Source organism: Bos indicus, chromosome 10 (genome assembly GCF_029378745.1).
Source record: "Bos indicus isolate NIAB-ARS_2022 breed Sahiwal x Tharparkar chromosome 10, NIAB-ARS_B.indTharparkar_mat_pri_1.0, whole genome shotgun sequence".
NCBI lineage: Eukaryota > Metazoa > Chordata > Mammalia > Artiodactyla > Bovidae > Bos > Bos indicus.
The window spans coordinates 69,818,495-69,838,874 of NC_091769.1; the positions used below are offsets into that span (position 1 = coordinate 69,818,495).

The following is a 20,380-nucleotide window of genomic DNA, read 5'->3' on the forward strand; positions in this document are numbered from 1 at the left end:
TCCACCAGTGGGTCTTTGGCGGCATCTGTTGCTAGATTTGCCTTGCTTGGCTAATAAGAAAGTCAGAGTTACAGAGGAAGTCAAGTACACGCAGGCACGGCCTTGGAGAAAGGTTAAGGCCTTCACCTGACAACTGGAGATTAGACACAAATTGATTTTGTTAACTTTGAGGAGATTTAAAGGAAAGAGCAGAAAATGCCCTTTGGTTAGAAATGAACAATCTTTAGCTTCAGGCATCATTGGTAAATGGGTGATTTTTATCAAGTAGCAGAAGTATTACCTTTTTAGTACTAAAGTTACTTTTTTACTTGGACTGAATCCTCCAAACAATCATATACTTCTTTGCAGTCCTATCCACAGTAAACGGATCACATCACCCTCTTAGTTATTTGAGGCCATTACTACAAATCCTAACTGGTGCTCTAAGGATATAAAACAGTGACACACTCAAAAGCCATTTGACATGAGCAGGTTCTTTGCCCCAGACACTATGGGGGGAAAAAAACAACCCTTATTCACTGTTTTTTCAATTGTTTATTCCTTAGAGACTTTTCTGAATTATTCCTTATGCTCAGTCAGATGACCCTTCTCACTGCTACATACTGTGTACTGTGTGTGTGTTAGTTGCTCAGTTGTGTCCAACTCTTTGCAACCCCTTGTACTGTAGCCCACCAGGCTTCTCTATCCATGGGATTCTCCAGGCAAGAATACTGGAGTGGACTGCCATTTCCTTCTCCAGAGGATGCTCCCGACCCATGGGTTGAACTCTGGTCTCCTACACTGCAGGCAGATTCTTTACCATTTGAGCTACAGTATAAGAGACATTAGGGCTTCCCTGTGGCTCAGACGGTAAAGCGTCTGCCCGCAATGCGGGAGACCAGGGTTTGATTCCTGGGTCGGGAAGATCCCCTGGAGAAGGAAATGGCAATCCACTCCAGCACTCTTGCCTGGAAAATCCCATGTACAGAGGAGCCTAATAGGCTACAGTCCATGGAGTCGCAAAGAGTCGGACATGACTGAGCGACTTCACTTTCACTTTCACAAGAGACATTACTTTGCCAACAAAGGTCCGTCTAGTCAAGGCTACGTTTTTTTCCAGTGGTCATGTATGGATGTGAGAGTTGGACTGTGAAGAAAGCTGAGCACCGAAGAATTGATGCTTTTGAACTGTGGTGTTGGAGAAGACTCTTGAGAGTCCCTTGGACTGCAAGGAGATCCAACCAGTCCATCCTAAAGAAAATGAGTCCTGGGTGTTCATTGGAAGGACTGATGCTAAAGCTGAAACTCCAATACTTTGGCCACCTCATACAAAGAGTTGACTCACTGGAAAAGACTCTGACGCTGGGAGGGATTGGGGGCAGGAGGAGAAGGGGACGACAGAGGATGAGATGGCTGGATGGCATCAGCGACTCGATGGACATGAGTTTGAGTGAACTCCGGGAGTTGGTGATGGTCAGGGAGCCCTGGCGTGCTGCGATTCATGGGGTCGCAAAGAGTCGGACACGACTGAGTGACTGAACTGAACTGAACTGAACTGATAGGAGGATTAAATTAGAAGCCCTTATAACCTGATGTTCCTGGTCTTTGGGCTTGGAAACCACATAACCATGTGCATTTGAACTTCATGAAAATAAAGAGTAGGTTGTGACAATGCGTCTGAGCAGACCTCTAGGAAACAAAGTGTGTTATCTCCCCAAGGCTTGCTATTCAGGGACCATTTGTGGTTATTTCTTGGTTCTGGCTCTGTTTAGCATAGGTGAGGTTACCAGATACTTTTTCTGAATTCCTAATAAGTAATGCTGAACCACAGTTTCCAGACAGAAATTAGACATCACAAGGAGGCATTAATTCTCATATCACTGGGTTATTATTTTAATTAAAAATCTATCAACAGATGAAAATAGTGCATCTTTGAAAGTGCCTTAATATTACTAAGGAGTTAGTTACTCACTTACCTGGCCCATATCTTGAAATTAATTCCTAAAGCTATTTATACTGTGTGGGCTGTCCCTGGAGCCGCACTTTAAAGGATGCTATTTCCAGCATGAGCTCAGTCATTCAGGGAAGTATCCTGGGGTTTTCAGTTCAAAAAAATCAAATTAGTATAGCTGGGCCGATTACCAAAAGCCATTAGGAGACTTGGACTGCCTTTTTAACAGCTCCCTCTTCTCCTGCACTCTTCCTGCCTTGGCACCATGGATGTTCAGTGTGAGAGCCTTTCTTCTGAATTGCTTTTGGCACAGGCTGCAGGCAGGCAACCATGGAGTCAGAAGCTCATCCAGAATCAAAGTTAAATGACAATGTTGATCTTGGCTCCAAGAGTCAAAAGGAGAGTTCCATTTTGTCCTGCTCTGCCCCATGTCAAGGATAGTCAGTTATTTTTCAGGGCTTTTGATAACCTAATTTCAATGTTAAAATGTGGGTCTCAATAATAAAAAATGGTCACCATATTTTTATCAATTATATTTTCAGAATTACAAAAAATAATTCTCTATCTGGGTTTATTATGGACTGAATTGTATTCCAACACCCCGGCCCCCTGCAAATTCCTGTGTTTAAGTCTTAATCTCCCCACCCTCCAGTATTTCAGAATCTGACTGGATTTGGAGATAGTCTTTTAAGAGGTAATTAAGTTAAAATGAGGTCATTAGGATGCACCCTGATCCAATATGACTGGTGTTATTATAAAGAGATTAGGACACAGACACAGAATAGGGAGGAGACTGCCATCTACAAGTCAAGGAGAGAGACCGCAGAAGGAACTAACCCTGTGGACACCTTGATCTTGGGTTCCAGCCATCAGAACTGTGAGAAAACAAATTTCTGTTTTTCATGCCATCCAATCATTGCGAGCAACCCTAGAAGATTCATACAAGGTTTCACTGGTTAAAAATCCACATATCATAAATCAGAATAGTAGAAGAAAGCTCAAAACCACATATGGCAGCAATGGTACCAAGGACAGTATTTCAGTTGGAATTTAAAAAGTGGTCTTTTGCTTTAACTGACCCTATTTAGATATGGCTTACGTATAAAATTTGAAATCACCCACTAGGTCCCCGTGAAATAGTTACTCTTTGAACAGAGGAGTTCTTTGTCCTATTCTAGAATCATGTTGCAACAATTTGTACAAACATTTTTACAAAACAATTTGTGCAAATAACAAATATTTTATGAATATTTCCTATACTCTTTACTTTGAACACCTCTCTCCTTTTCTAGAGCACAATGAACTCTTCTGAATTTTAAGTTTGGTGTCCTTTGTTCCTGCTCTAGGGTCTGTATGTTGTTCAACCAACCCTCTCCCTTCCTAGTATCAGCTAATTAGCTTCTCTCCCACCATTGCCTACATCCCTTGCTTCTCCAGCCAAAAAGGAGACCCTCCTGAGAGAAACACACATAGATAGGTGCTAATTTTCAACACCTTGTGGGTTATTTTCCTTATTGGTCTTCAGTCGCTCAGTCATGTCCGACTCTTTGTGACCCCATGAATCATAGCACGCCAGGCCTCCCTGTCCATCACCAACTCCCAGAGTTCACTCAGACTCACATCTATCGAGTCAGTGATGCCATCCAGCCATCCTATCCTCTGTTGTCCCCTTCTCCTCCTGCCCCAATCCCTCCCAGCATCAGAGTCTTTTTCAATGAGTCAACTCTTCGCATGTAGTCACTATGAATTAATCAGCCATTAGTGACAGAAGCTTTCTTTACTTGTAAAAATAAAAAAAATAAATAATGTACTGAAATGTAATTTCTGAAGAACATAAGCAAGATTATCCTAATTTAAGAAAAATTTTTTCAACAACTCTTGAAACTCCAATGCTTTGGGCCATCTGATGAGAAGAACTGACTCATCTGAAAAGACCGTGGTGCTGGGAAAGATTGAAGGTGGGAGGAGAAGGAAATGACAGAGGATGAGATGGTTGGATGGCATCACTGACTTGATGGACATGAGTTTGAATAAACTCCGGGAGTTGGCTATGGACAGGGAGGCCTGGTGTGCTGCAGTCCATGGGGTCACAAAGAGTCGGACACAACTGAGCAACCGAACTGAACTGAAACAATTGTGCATTCAGATGAAAATTTCAAAGATAGGAGATGAACTGTCACAATGCAAGTCCATGGAATCATTCATGTGGACTTGCTCCTAGAGAGAGATGGTTCTCAATTCAAGGAAACTGAGGAATATTTAGAAAATTCAAATAGATACTATTCTCAGACATCCTGAGTTCATTGGTCTGGAGTAGAGTCCATTCACTGATATTTCAAAAATATATCAGAAATTTGAAGGAGGGTTATTAAAGAAGGAAAGAGACAGGAAAAAATTAGTGAAAAGGAGAGAGAGAGAGATTATAAGAGTGATTGAGAGATAAACAGGAGGGAGGAATTGGTTCATTTTTTGTTCCTAACTACTAGGACCCTTTGCAAGCAAAATTTGGAATAAATTAGATTTGATTGCAGCTAAGAGCATCATATTAAGACCTTGGAAAAACACAAATTGTTGTATTGCAAAATGGATGTTATCTTTAACTGTGGCATCACCATGAGACAGCTTTATAAATTACAGGGTACAATGGATTATTTTGATGAGATTATGGGTTCTTTATATTGCTTACTCAGACAGGGATAATAACAGAATATAATCATGTATATGTTTATAGTTTCTATTGAAAAATCCCTTAAAGATGACCAGGGTGAAATTAATGATGATTGCATTTCCAAGGTGTGCTTTCTTTATAATGAAGTTGGTACCACCTGTTAATTTGAGCAACCATATTTAGATGGCAAGGTGGGCAAGATTCCACCTAGATGTAACATAGTATGCTATCTAACTGCAACCTGGTTTTCCTGCTATTCTTCCTACTGGGTAATATTCATTTGTTGATCTTTTTGTGGTCTTCAAGTAACAAATACTTGGAAATTCAAGGAATGTTTTAAGTTATTTAAAAGGGTTCATTATTTACCATTGTAAATTAATTAAAATTTTTGTTTTTGAATCAATTAGACAAGAAGAAAAAGCTGATTAAAATAGTGCCAAGGCAAAACAATATTTAGTACCAAAGTAACTGTACACAGAGAAGTTGGCTGAGATAATACCAAAGTTCTTTTGATTACACAGTAACCAAAGTTACTGTGTATATATTATTTGTCAACTGCAATAAAGAATATCTTTATAAAGGTATTAAAGAAGGGACTTTCCTTGAAGTCCATTGTTTAAGATGCCATGCTCCCAATTCAGGGTTCTATCCCTAGTCAGGAAACTACAATACCACATACCATGTGTGTAGCCAAAATAAAAATTAAATAACAGATATGAAAAGAAAACATGCCTTTCTCCATCTGAATATTCTGTTTCAAATTCAACATTCTTCAAAATGTGCTTATTTCCTCTCACTCCCCAAAGTCTTAACCCCAGTTCACAACATCATCCTCTCATCAAATTAGAAAGTTCCACTCCATCAACTTCTCTCTCTCCCCATCTTATCCCCAATCCACTCCATCTATCTAGCCAATTCTACTTCCTGTTTTCTTCTGAAGTCTCTTCTACCACTCTCCAGTCCACCACCACAAGATTCCTACAGGTCTACATCTTACCTGGAGAACAGCAAGTGTCTCCTGATAGAGTATTAAGTCATCTCAAAGGCACGCATACTTTTAGGAATGAAGTCATTATTAAAACAACAGAACAACACCAACAACAAAGAGCTCCCTGTATCTGATCTCGCCTCCCCATCCCACCTCCCCACGCCATTTCCTATAACGTTTCCAGAAATATCTTTGCAAAATAAAAATTGAGTATATTATTCCTTTGCTTAAGACCTTTCGATGCTTAAAAGATATAGTTCAAATTTCTCAGCATTCTAACCATTTCATACCTGCCCACAAGGAATAATTACATTTATTTCTCCAACAAGCTACACTCCCTCCATATCACATCTTTGCACTCTCTACTTTCTCTTTCTAGAATATCCTTTAGCATTTTCTCTCACTAACCTTAAACTCCTTCTCTGCCTCAACTTTTAAGCCTGGAATAAAATATTGCCATTTGGCCCAGTCAGTGTCTCTTGGAATGAGTTAGTTGATCCTTTCTACCGATAGCCCTAACACTCTGTATAAACATTAACTGTAAGTTATTAATTGGGCAATAACTATAGAGCACCTACTGTGTACTAGATGCTAGTGATACTGTAGCAAATAAGGTCAAGTCCATGTTCTCACAATGGACACATAATGTGTCCATTGGGAGAGACAGATAATAAACAAAAAGAGCAGTTTCTATAGTGATGTAGAGACAGAAATCCAACTGGAAGAGATTAAGAGCAGAATAGGAGATGAGAGAGTGGAAATAACTTGGCACTTCTGGGGGTTTTATTTATTTTCATTTCTTATTTGTCCTCTTGACTGTGACCCACAGACGAACAATGACATTTATTGACATAATTGAGGGCACAGCATACTATTTGGCTTGTAGTAAGTAATCAATACATGTTGGATAAAAAAAGAATGAAAAAGGAAGGGCAAGAAAAGATGAAACTTCATACCCAGTTTCTGCCATGCCAGCTTTTGGATAACTTACTCAACTGGAGACAGAAAGCCTACATGCTAAAGTTAGCAGATCAAATACTCTAACTTTGATGGACTGATAACTGATACTTAACTTTTTACATATTGAAGGTCAAAGGGAACTGCAGTCTGCAGCCAAGGGTGGGAATTCATGGGTAGTAAATGATTTTATACATGTTATATAGAGTCAGATACTGAACTGGTATCAGGACACATATAAAGATGGACATGCTCCTTGGGAAAATTAAGAACATGGGTGCTAACTGTAATACTAGAGTATGAATAATCAACAGAAAAACTGAAACTTAAGTTGCATATACAAATTTTAACACTAATTGCAGTCATTTATGTTAACTACTGACCGTTTATACTTAATTATCTTGTAGCACAATGATAATTTTCACTCACGCGACATTACAATTTTAACATTAATTTAAGCCATTCAGGTATGACCTAAATCAAATCCCTTATTATTATACTGCTGCTGCTGCTAAGTCGCTTCAGTCATGTCCGACTCTGTACAACCCCATAGACGGCAGCCCACCAGGCTCCACCGTCCCTGGGATTCTCCAGGCAAGAACACTGGAGTGGGTAGCCATTTCCTTCTCCAATTATTATACAGTGGAGGTAACAAATAGATTCAAGGGACTAGACCTGGTAGACAAAATGCCTGAACAACTATGGACGGAAGTTTGTAACACTGTACAGAAGTCAGTGACCAAAACCATCCCAAAGAAAAATGAATGCAAGAAGGCACAGTGGTTGTCTGAGGAGGCTTTACAAATAGCTGAAAAAGAAGAGAAGCAAAAGGCAAGGGTGAAAGGGAAAGATACACCCAGCTGAACTCAGAGTTCCAGAGAATAACAAGGAGAGATAAGAAAGTATTCTTAACTGAACAATGCAAAGACATAGAGGAAAACAATAGAATGGGAAGCACTAGAAAACTGGAAATACGAAGGGAATATTTCATGCAAGAATAGGCATGACAAAGACAGAAACAGTATGAACCTAACAGAACCAGAAGATATTACGAAGGTGACAAGAATACACAGAAGAACTATACAAAAAAGATCTTCATGACCCAGATAACCATGATGGTGTGGTCACTCACCTAGAACCAGACATCATGGAGTATAAGTCAAGTAAGCCTTAGGAAACATTACTACGAACAAAGCTAATGGAGGTGATGGAATTCCAACTGAGCTATTTCACATCCTAAAAGATGATGCCATTAAAGAGCTGCACTCAATATGCCAACAAGTTTGGAAAACTCAGCAGTGGCCACAGGTCTGGAAAAGGTCAGTTTTCATTCCAATCCAAAAGAAGGGCAATGCAAAAGAATGTTCAAACTACCATACAGTTGTACTCATCTCACATGCTAACAAGGTTATGTTCAAAATCCTTCAAGCTAGGCTTCAGCAGTACATGAACCAAGAACTTCCAGATGTACAAGCTGGCTTTAGAAAAGGCAGAGGAACCAAAGATCAAATTGCTAACATTTGTTGGATCATAGAGAAAGCAAGGGAATTACAGAAAAACATCTACTTCTGCCTTATTGACTACACTAAAGACTTTAACTGTATGAATCACAACAAACTGTGGAAAATTCTTAAGGATATGGGAATAACAGACCACCTTACCTGTCTCCACAGAAACTTGTATGCAGGTCAAGAAGCAACAGTTAGAACTAGACATGGAACAATAGACTGGTTCAAAATTGGGAAAGGAGTACAACAAGGCTGTATCATGTCCGACTCTTTGCGGACATGTAAAGTCCCAATGGACTGTAGCCCACTAGGCTCCTCTGTCCACGGAACTCTCCAGGCAAGAATACTGGAGTGGGTAGCCATTCCCTTCTCCAAGGGATCTTCCTGATCCAGGTATCAAACCTGAGTCTCTTGCATTGCAGGCAGATTCTTTACTGTCTGAGTCACCAGGGAAGCCTGTATATGTCACCTTGCTTATTTAACTTCTATGCAAGTACATCATGAGAAATGCTGGGCTAGATGAATCAGAATCTGAAATCAAGATTGCTGGGAATATCTCAGATATGCAGATTATACCACTCCAATGGCAGAAAGTGAAGAGGAACTAGAGAGTCTCTTGATGACGGTGAAAGAGAAGAGTGAAAAGTTGGCTTAAAACTCAACATCAAAATAACATCATGCATCCAGTCCCTTCACTTCATGGCAAATAGAAAGGGAAAAAGTGGAAGTAGTATCAGCTTTTACTTTCTTGGGCTCCAAAATCACTTCGGATGGTGACTACAGGCATGAAATTAAAAGATGCTTGCTCTTTGGAAGGAAAGCTATGACAAACCCAGACAGTGTAGTAAAAAGCAGAGATACCACTTTGCTGACATAGACCCATATAATCAAGCTATGGTTTTTCCAGTAGTCATGTATGGATGTGAGACTTGGACCATACAGAAAGTTGAGTGCCAAGACTACATACTTTCAAATTGTGCTGCTGGAGAAGACTCTCGAGAGTCTTTTGAACTTCAAGGAGATCAAACCAGTCAATCCAAAAGGAAATCAAACCTGTGATCAGGAAAATCAAAGGAAGAACTGATGCTGAAGCTCCAATACTTTGGCCACCTGATGCGAAGAGCTGACTCATTGGAAAGGACCCCCATGCTGGGAAAGACTGAAAGCAAAAGGAAACGGGGGTGGCAGAGGATGAGATGGTTAGATGGCATTCTGACTCAATGCATGTGAGTCTGAGAACATTCCAGGAAACAGTAAAGGACAGGGGAGCCTGGCATGCTGTAGTCCGTGGGGTTGCAAAGAGTCAAACATGACTTAGCAACTCAACAACAACCAACTAATATTTATCTACTGCCTGCCATGATAAAGACGTTCAGTTTGGCTCTGTTAGGGGGCTGTGCAAAAGTTCAGAGAACAGGTCCCTTTCCTTAAGGAGTTACAATTAAAGGGGAGAAAAATGCTCAATGTGACAGATTCTTTATGAGATGATCAGTGCTAAGAAATGACAGGCCATATGGAAGATTAGTCTTGAAGGATGTGGTAGAATCTGGTCAGATAAAGAAGGTGGGAGAAGTAAATATTGTCTTTCTTTGCAGAGTTTTTTGCAAATCTTATGATTTTATGTAACCTTAAATTCTATTAAAAAAAAGTCTGTTAGAACTAATCAACAAATTCAGTAAGTTGCAGAAAACAAAATCAACCCACAAAATCAGTGGCATTTCTGTATATCAACAATGAACCATCTGAAAAAGAATTAATTCAATTACATAGCATCAAAAATAATACTTAGGAATAAATTTAACCAAGAAGGTAAAACATATGTACACTGAAAACTATAAGATATTAATGAAAGAAATCAAGACACAAATAAGTGAGAAGATATCATGGATCAAAAGTTACTATTGTAAAAATATCCATACTAACCAAAGTCATCTATAGATCCAATGCAATCCCTATCAAAATTCCTATGGTATTTTCACAGAAATAGGAAAAACAATCTTAATATTTGTATGAAGCCATGAAAGACCCCAAATAAATGAAGCATCTGAGCAAAGACAAATCTGGAAGCCTTGTACTTTCTGATTTCACAAAGTAGAATGGGGTGGAAAGTAGAGTGGTGGTTGCCAGGAGTTACGGGAAGACGAAAATGGGCAGATATTGAAGTGTATAAAATTTCAGTTATGCAGGATGAGTGAGTTCTAGAGATCTAATGTACAGTATGGTGATTATAGTTAAGAATATACAGTGTTGTGTACTTGAAAGCTGCTGGAAGACTTCATCTTAAATATTCTTACCATGAAAAAGGAGGGTACCTATACCAGATGATGGATATGTTAATCAAATTAATTGTGGTAATCATTTCACAATATACATAAACATCAAATTATCATGAGTACACTTTAAATTTATATATTGTTATATGCCAATTGCATCTCAATAAACCTAGAAAAATATTTTAGAAAATAAAAATAAGATGGTTGGATAAAAGGGTATTCTAGAGTGAACAATGTGGGACACTATAGTGAGTATCAGGAAACTATGAAGAGTACAGTCTAACAGAAAAAGTAAAACATGCAAAGGGGTGGAAAGGAAAGTAAGAATGGAAAAGTGGATTGAGGTGATATCATGGTGGCCAAGAATAAATTTTGTCCACTTTCTTATCAATTTCCAGAAAAGTTTTACTGAACATTTGGAATTCTCTATATCAATAAGGTTTTCTTATTCTCAAAGGCCCTACCATAATAAAGTTCCAACATGGAAGAATTTCTAAGGAGCAGATCATACATAGAAAGCCCATTTAGTTTCACTTCATAGCTGTCACCCAGCCCTCTAGTCTCAACATTAAATTGTCACCCACTGTGCTATATCGGAGAAGGCAATGGCACCCCACTCCAGTACTCTTGCCTGGAAAATCCCATGGACGGAGGAGCCTGGTAGGCTGCAGTCTATGGGGTCGTGAAGAGTCGGACACATCTGAGCGACTTCATTTTCACTTTTCACTTTCATGCACTGGAGAAGGAAATGGCAACCCACTCCAGTGTTCTTGCCTGGAGAATCCCAGAAACAGCGGAGCCTGGTGGGCTGCCGTCTCTGGGGTCGCACAGAGTCGGACACGACTGAAGCGACTTAGCAGCAGCAGCAGATTACAGTTACTCATTTTTCTTATTATTCGTGTGTAAATCTCTACCTCCAGGTGGAGCCAGTGTTCTAGGAAGTTCCAGTAAATGCAAATAAGTCTTTGAGATAAATACTTCCAGAAAGACCTATCATCTACAAAATTGTGTCACATAATTTTTGATAACTATTTATTGGAGTACTTTGAACACAGCCAAAATTAGAACATACTATTTGTTTCATTATTCCAAAGACTCTTTTGTTAAAATTTTTTCAACAATGAATATGAGAACGGATTTTGACTTTCCATTCAAGGGAAATAAATGGAAGCTTTTCTTTTTGCATTCAACTCTATTTAAAATAAAGTAGGTATACTTCTCTGCAAAGAGCTGAACTTACAAATGAATTGGGCATTAAGACCAAGTTTGTGTAAGGGGAGTGTTTCCCAACAATATCGTTTGCCCCTCAACACTTTTTCTCAGTATGTGAAGCTCCTCTGCCCGCTCAGACTTCCAATTGGGATCTTAGCATGGACCAGATATATGTTCTTTTTGAAGAACTTAAAATCTGATGCAGTTTTGATGCTTAAACCCAGAGTCAAACTTCAGAAAGAAAAGAATTTAATCCAATTCAACTCCTTCATTTTTAATTTTTTTTTAATTGTAACATAGATTTAGAAAAGTAGTATACAAAGGATACAAAATGATAATTTATAACAAAATGAGCACCATGTAATTGCTCCCTTGGTCAAGAAACAGAGCACTGCTGCTGCTGCTGCTGCTGCTAAGTTGCTTCAGTCGTGTCTGACTCTGTGCGACCCCACAGACGGCAGCCCACCAGGCTCCACCGTCCCTGGGATTCTCCAGGCAAGAACACTGGAGTGGGTTGCCATTTCCTCCTCCAATGCATGAAAGTGAAAAGTGAAAGCGAAGTCATTCAGTCGTGTCCGACTCAGCGACCCCATGGACTGCAGCCTACCAGGCTCCTCCGTCCATGGGATTTTCCAGGCAAGAGTACTGGAGTGGGGTGCCATTGCACTGGGAGCACCTGAAAAGCTGTCCTCATGATCTCTCCCAAACATGGTCTTCTGCCTTCATGGAGAACCCATATCCTTGGTTTTCTCCATGGTTTGGTGACCTAAGTGTACATCTCCAAACTCTACCTTAGTTTTGCCTCATTCTGTTTTTTGAACTCCATATACATGTGATCATATAGCATTTTTAACACACCTTGCTTCTTTCATTCTATGTAATGTTTGTGAGATTCATAAAACTTTTTGTGAAGCTGTATTCATTTTTATCACAGAACAGTATTCCTTTGTATGAGTACACCACAGTTAATTATCCATTCCAGTGTAAACAGACATTTTACTTTGTTCTCATTTGGAAACACTGAAAATAATGTTGAGAATTTAACAAGGAATTCCTAGAATTTAATCAATCAGTTTTGGAAGAACTGACATCTTTCACATTGAGTCTTCCAATCTATAATCTTTGCCCATTTTTAAACTGCATTGTCTTCTTGCTATTAGGCTGTATGAATTCCTCACATATTTTGGATATAACACCTCATTAGATATGGGCTTCCCTGGTGGCTCAGATGGTGAAGAATCGGCCTGCAATGTGGGAGACCTGGGCTCGATTCCTAGGTTGGGAAGATCCCTTGGAGAAGGGAACAGCTACCCACTCCAGTATTCCTGCCTGGAGAATCCCATGGACAGAGGAACCTAACAGGCTGCACTCCATGGGGTTGCAAAGAGTCGGACATGACTGAGCAACCTTCACAGGCACAGCCTCATTAGATATACAGTTTGCATACGTTTCACCCATTCCATAGGTTGCCATTTCATTGATTGTTTCTTCTGCTGTGTAGTTGATTTTAGTTTGATGTAGCTGCAATTGTTGATTTTGCCTTTGTTGTTTTAGGTGTCATATGCAAAAAAAATCACCAAGACCAATATCAAGCAGCTTTTTCTCTATGCTTTCTTCTAAGAGTTTTAAGGTTTAGCTCTATTTAAGTAATTTTGAATTAATTTTTGTGAGTTGTGTAAGACAGGGGTTCAAATTCATTCTTTTGCCTGTGAATACCCAGTTTTCCCAACACCGTTTATGGGAGAGACTATTCTTTCCCCATTTAGTATTCTTGGTTCCCTTGTGAAATATTGATTGCTGATTACATAAATATGGGTTTATTTCTGGGCTCTCTATTCTATTCATTGGTCTATATATCTGTTTTTATGCCAGCACCATATGGTTTTAACTGTAGATTTGTGAAGCAGTTTGAAATCAGAAAGTGTGATGCCTCAAAGTGTGTTCTTGTTCAAAACTGCCTTGGCCATTGTGGTCTTTTGTGGCTTAATACAAGTTTTAGAATTGTTTTTTGTATTTCTGTGAAAGATGCCATTGGAATTTTGATAGGGATTACAATGAATCTAATAGATGGGGAAACAATGAAAACAGTGAACTTTATTTTCATGGGCTCCAAAATCACTGCAGATGGTGACTGCAGCCATGAAATTAAAAGACACTTGCTCCTTGGAAGAAAAGCTATGACCAACCTAGACAGCATATTAAAAAGCAGAGACATTACTTTTCCAACAAAGGTCTGTCTAGTCAAAGCTATGGTTTTTCCAGTAGTCAGGTATGGATGTGAGAGTTGGGTATAAAGAAAGCTGAGCACCGAAGAATTGATGCTTTTGAACTGTGGTGTTGGAGGAGACTCGAGTGTCCCTTGGACTGCAAGGAGATCCAATCAGTCAATTTTAAAGGAAATCAGTCCTGAATATTCACTGGAAGGACTGATGCTGAAGCTGAAACTCCAATACTTTGGCCACCTGATGTGAAGAACTGACTCATTGGAAAAGACCCTGATGCTGAGAAAGATTGAATGCGGAAGGAGAAGGGGAGGAGAGAGGATAAGATGGTTGGATGGCATCACCGACTCAATGGACATGAGTTTGAGTAAGTTCCAGGAGTTGGTGATGGATAGGGAAGCCTGGCATGCTGCAGTCCATGGGGTCACAGAGTCAGACACGACTGAACAACTGAACTGAACAATGAATCTGTAGGTGGGTTTGGGCAGTACGGATATTTTAACAACATGAACCCTTGGAACTCATGAAGATGGAATGTGTTTCCATTTATCTGCATCTTCTTTAATTTTTTCATTAATGTTTTGTAATTTTCAGCTTATTGGTTAAGCTTATTCCTAAGTATTTTATTCTTTTTGTTGCTATTGTAAGTAGGATTGTTTTCTTAATTTTTCTTCAGATAGTTTGTTGTATATGTATAGAATGAATGGTTTTTGTATGTTTTCACACCCTGAATATTTACTCAATTCATTTAATAGTTCTAACATGCTTTTGTTTTTACTGAGTCTTTAGAGTTTTCCATGTATATAATAATGTTACCTGCAAAGAGAAATAATTTTTACTTCTTCCTTTGTGATTTAGATGCCTTTTGTTTCTTTTTCTTGTCTAGTTGCTCTGGCTAGGACATTAGTACTATGTTGAATAGAAGCAGCAAGAGTGGGAATCCTTGCCTTGTACAGAATTTTAGAAGGAAAACATTTTTTCTCCAATTATGTTAGCTGTTAGCTTTTGAAATATGGCATTTATTAGATATTGAAATATGTTCATTCTATTACTATATTGTTGAGAAAATTTATCATAAGTGGATAAACAAAAAGCATTTTGTCAAATCATTCTCTATATCTGTTATCATGTGAGTTTTTTCTTTTGTTCTGTTAATATGGTCACACTAATTGATTTGCATATTTTAAACAAATTCATATCCCAGGAATAAATACCATTTGGGCACAGTAAATAATTTTTTTTCATGTGTCATTGAATTTGTCTTGCTAGTATTCTGAATATTTTTGCATTTATGTTCATCAGGGATATTGGCCTCTAGTTTTCTTATTATGTCTTTGTCTGGCTTTGATATGAGAGTAGTGTTGGCCTCACAAAATAAGTTTGGAAGTATTATTTCTCCTGTTTTTTGGAAAAGTTTAAGAATTGGTATTAATTCTTCTTTAAATGAATGACAGAATTCATTCATGAAGCCATGTGTTCTTAAGCTTTCCATGCTGGCAGGTTTTGGATTATTGGTTCAATCTCTTCATTTATCATTCAGGCTTTCTATTTCTTCTTAATTTCATTTTGTTAGGTTGAATGTTTCTGGGAATCTATTTATTACATCTAGGTTATTTAGTCTGTTGGCATTGTTGTAATAATTTATATTCCTCTAATGACAGGGATTCCCTGGTGGCTCAGCGGTTAAAGCATCTGCCTGGAATGCGGGAGACCCAGGTTCGATCCCTGGGTCAGGAAGATCCCCTGGAGAAGGAAATGGCAACCCACTCCAGTACTCTTGCCTGGAGAATCCCATGGACAGAGGAGCCTGGTAGGTTACAGTCCATGGGGTCGCAAAGAGTCGGACACGACTGAGCGACTTCACTTTCACTTTCAATGGCAAGGAAGCCTGGCATGCTGCAGTTCATGGGATAACAACAAGTCAGACGTGACTTAGCAACTGAACGATAACAATAATTAATGATGTTGGTTTGTAGTTTTCTTTTCTTTTTGTAAACATTATTTATTTGGCTGCACTTGGTCTTACTTGCAGCATGTGGGATCTATTTCCCTAACCAGGTATTGAAGCCGGGCCCCCTGCATTGGGAACACACAGTCTTGACCAATGGACCACCAGGGAAGTCCCTGCAGTTTTCTTTTAATGTCTCTGGTTATGGTGTCAGGATGATCCTGGAATTATAAAATGAACTGAGAAGTGCTCCTTCCTCCTCTATCTTCTTGGATAGATTGTGTAGCACTGGTATTATTTATTCCTTAAGTTATTAGTGGATTTCACTAGTGAAGTTATCTGGGCCTAGAAGGTTTTTGACTATGAATTCAATTTATTTAATATATATAAGACAACTCACATTTTCTGTTTCTTCCTCTGTAAGCTTTGTTAGTTTATGTCTTTCTAAGAATTTGTCCATTTTCATCTAAATGGGCATAAACCTGTAGCATTGCCTTATTATTTGCTTAATGTCTCAAGGGTCTATAGCAATGTCTCCTTTTCCATTCCTGATATTGGTAATTTGTCTTCTATTTTCTTGGTCAGCTTGGCTAGAGGCTTATCAGTTTTATTGATCTTTTTAGAGAATTAATCTTTGGTTTCATTGATTTCTTCTACTCTGTTCTCAATTTCATTTTTAATTTTTATTATTACCCTTTAATGCTTGTTTTGGTAAATTAAACATTTGCCTTTTTCTTTTTTAAGCTTCTAAAAGTAGAAACATATCTTTGACTTGAGACTTACATTCCAATAAGTCCCCTATGCATGAACCTTCAAGTTGTGAACTTTCAAAGATGCAAATGAGCATTCCAAAAATGTCAAGCATGAGCAAAACTGCAGTTTGCCCTCTGTCTCCTATTGCTGACAATCCTTCAGCTCTACCATCTCACTTCTTCCTCCTCTAGTCAGTAACTGTTCTTGCCTGTTCGCCTGTGCCAGCCCCAGTATGCCAGCTGTTTTACTGTACTACTGTACTTTTCAAGGTATTGTACTGTAAGAATAAGCAGGCTTTATTTCTTGTGATTGATTTATGTATTATTTGTGTGAAAAGCATTATAAACCTATTACAGTACAATACTATATAGTCAATTGTGTTAGTTGGGAACCTAGACTAACTTTGTTTTATTCTTTAGAATGAATTCATGGGCTTCCCTTGTGGTTCAGCTAGTAAAGACTCCGCCTGCAAAGCTGGAGACCTGAGTTCGATCCCTGGGTTGGGAAGATCCCCTGGAGAAGGGAACAGCTACGCACTCCAGTATTCTGGCCTGGAGAATTCCATGGACTGTATAGTCCATGGGGTCGCCAAGAGTTGGATACGACTGAGCAACTTTCACTTAGAATGAATTCATAGAAATACAATCACTATTTTGAAGGATGGGTGTATTTTAAAAATTTTTTTAATGTTTCTGCCCAAGTCCCAGAAGTTTTTATTTTTAATTCATTACCAACTCACAACTATGCTAAAAAGTAGCAAATATACCATTTTAGAAGGTATTTTGCAAAATCTTTCAAGACAATTCTTATTGAGATACAAGTAGATAATAGCATTAGAAGGCAATTTAATCTATCAAGTTTCAAAGAGCTACTCAGAGAAAGGATTTCATTCCAGGACCTCAGAGCATGAACATGTTACTTTAATAAATGAATTCCAGAAGGATGACAGCAGATGCCAACCAGAAATACAGGAGACTGTGCTGCTCCATTGAACAAGTTTTTAAATTATCTTAATTAAAGCTGGAAAATCAATGAACTGATTAAGGAAAATTGCCCTTTAGGTATTTATAGCTCTTTTAAGTAAGATGTAAATCCATCTTCTGTGGGTATAGATCATACAGACCTTTCTTTAACGAAAATGTTTAATAGCCTATTGAGTACCTAGAAGTATAAATTTCTCTCTATATATAAATGTTAGTCACTCAGACTCTTTGTGACCCCATGGACTGTAGCCTGCCAGACTTCTCTGTCCATGGAATTCTCCAGGCAAGAATAGTGGAGTGGATTGCCATGCCTTCCTCTTGCGGATCTTCTCTACACAGGGATTGAATCCAGGTCTCCTGCATTGCAGGCAGGTTCTTTATCATCTGAGTATATTTAATTTATTATATACTATATCTAATGAACTGCGGAAAATTCCTAAAGAGATGGGAGTACTAGACCACCTTATCTGTCTCCTGAGAAATCTGTATGTGGGTCAAGAGGCAACAGTTAGAACCAGGCATGGAACAGAGGACTGGTTCAAAATTGGGAACCAGGCTATATATTGTCACCCTGCTTACTTAACTTATATGCAGAATACATCATGTGAAATGCCAGGATAAATGACTCACGAGGTAGAATCAAGACTGCCAGGAGAAATATCAACAACCTCAGATATGCAGATGATACCACTTTAATGGCAGAAAGTGAAGAGGAATTAAAGAGCCTCTTGATGAGGGTGAAAGAGAGTTGAAAAAGCTGGCTTGAAAGTCAGCATTCAAAAACTAAGACCATGGCATCCAATCCCATAACTTCATGGCAAATAAAAAGGGAAAAAGTGGAAGCAATGACAGATTTTATCTTCTAGGGCTCCAAAATCACTGTGGACAATGACTGCAGCCATGAAATTAAAAGATGTTTGCCAATCCTTGGAAGAGAAGCTATGACAAACCTAGAGAGCATATCAAAAAACAGAGATATCACTTTGCTGACAAAGGTCCATATAGTCAAAGCTATGGTTTTTCCATTAGTCATGTATGGATGTGAGAGCTGGACCATAAGTAAGGCTGAGCAATGAAGAATTGATGCTTTTGAATTGTGGTGCTGGAGAGAAGACTCTCAAGAGTCCCTTGGACTACAAGGAGATCAAACCAGTCAATCCTAAAGGATATCAACTTTGAATATTTATTGGAAGGACTGATGCTGAAGTTCCAATAATTTGGCCACCTGATTCTAAAAGCCGATTCATTGGAAAAGACCCTGATTCTTAGAAAGACTGAAGGCAAAAGGAGAAGGGGGTGGCAGAGAATGAGATGATTAGGTAGAATCACTGACTCAATGGACATGAATCTGAGCAAACTCTGGGACATAATGAGGAACAAGGGAGCCTGGTGTGCTGCAGTCCATGGGGTCATAAAGAGTCAGACATGACTTAGCAACTGAACAACAACAAAACATAATGAATTGAAAAGTGTTATACACACACACACATATATAAAGAGGTATGTTGTTTCTTAAGTTTGCCAATTTGATGTAAAGGGGCATTAAGTTCATGACAACAGCAAATGAAGGATTTGGGAATAATTACTTCCATGTTTTAACTCTGAAATCCTAAATGGCCATTTTTAGAGAGGTGAGAAGTCTAGTTTAAAGAGATCTTCAAAAGTTTACCTTAACATCCTTCCACATTAGATCCCATCTCCCAACACAAATAGCATTATGTTCAAAAAAATTCTGTTCAGCAAGTAAATACAACCAAACCCAACAATCTGTTACTCTCAGCTACAAAAATGTGGCTCATAAAACCAGGCCAGATATTCTCCCATACTTAATCAAGCCTTAAAGGTACACGGCTTGAGCCATTCTTCTTACAAATCAAGATTTGGCATCAGATAACTTTAGTCATACTAAGACAGAAGTCACTCCAGGGAAGTCATCTTATCCTTAAAAAAATATAAAAATTCCAGCCCTATTTGAAGGGGGAAAATTAAAGAAATTCTATTTCTTGCATTAAACAAACCAACTGATAGTGAATGGACTCCTCAGTGTTAAAGACCCCTAGACTCAGGGAAGTATAAAGATAAGGCGTACAAGTTTTATTTATTCTAAAAGCTCCCTTCAAAAAGAACTATAAAGATTTATGAAATATAATCTGTATTCCAAGGCTAACTTTTGATTGTACATAGTTTGGGATTTTTATTTAAAAATTAAAGGTTCAATTGTATAGAACAACTAATTTATTTTATTTTCAATATTCCAGGAATGTGAAGATCAAATATGAAACAACCTCCAAAAGGGACAAAACTGTGTCCATGAGCTCAATTTGAAGAGGATGGTCTATTTGGGAAACAGGGTACTTAACATAAAACTGGTACCAAACCTGAGTACATTCCATTAATTTTACTTTCTTCTATTTTTAAATAATCTTCTCTTACCAGTTTTGACTGTTTATGTCCTCCCATATGACAGGTCTTTGTGTGAAAAAATTCATAGCACTTTCTGTCATCTTTAATTTAGTTGAATTAGAAAATCTCATTCTACCAATTGGCAATTATATTTTATCAAAATGTTTGTTCTGTGCCCTTTTTCAGAACAGTGCACATTAACAGAAATAGTGAAAAATACTATGCCAACCCCTCATCTAATTTAAACATCTTAAGACTAAGAGAGATCTCAAAATAATTTGTCCTAGACCAGCAGAGCATAGCATCAGCAGAACACTTTCTCTTTTCAAAGTGCTTTTCTATTATTAATCACTTTATCTGCACAACATTCCCAAGCTGGCGCAGTCTCATCCCTGTTTTATGGGTGAGTAGATTCGGGTGCACAAGAAGAAGATACGTAATATGCTACTGGCTGTAAAACGATGGCAGCGGACTATGCCACAACCCATGAGGATGATAATTTTCTGAGTCCTAATCCTACCTTTTCTGTGAGTTG

At 38.5% G+C, this 20,380-nt stretch overlaps 1 protein-coding gene and 1 non-coding gene across 3 annotated transcripts in view; one reads left to right on the plus strand and one right to left on the minus strand.

Moving 5' to 3' along the window:
• SLC35F4 (solute carrier family 35 member F4) overlaps positions 1 to 20,380 on the minus strand; it is a 287,250-nt gene that overhangs the window by 123,432 nt on the left and 143,438 nt on the right. The gene's annotated exons all lie outside the window — the stretch shown is intronic.
• Positions 15,424 to 15,496, plus strand: TRNAS-GGA (transfer RNA serine (anticodon GGA)). Its single transcript has one exon. It is a non-coding gene; the product is annotated as a tRNA-Ser (tRNA).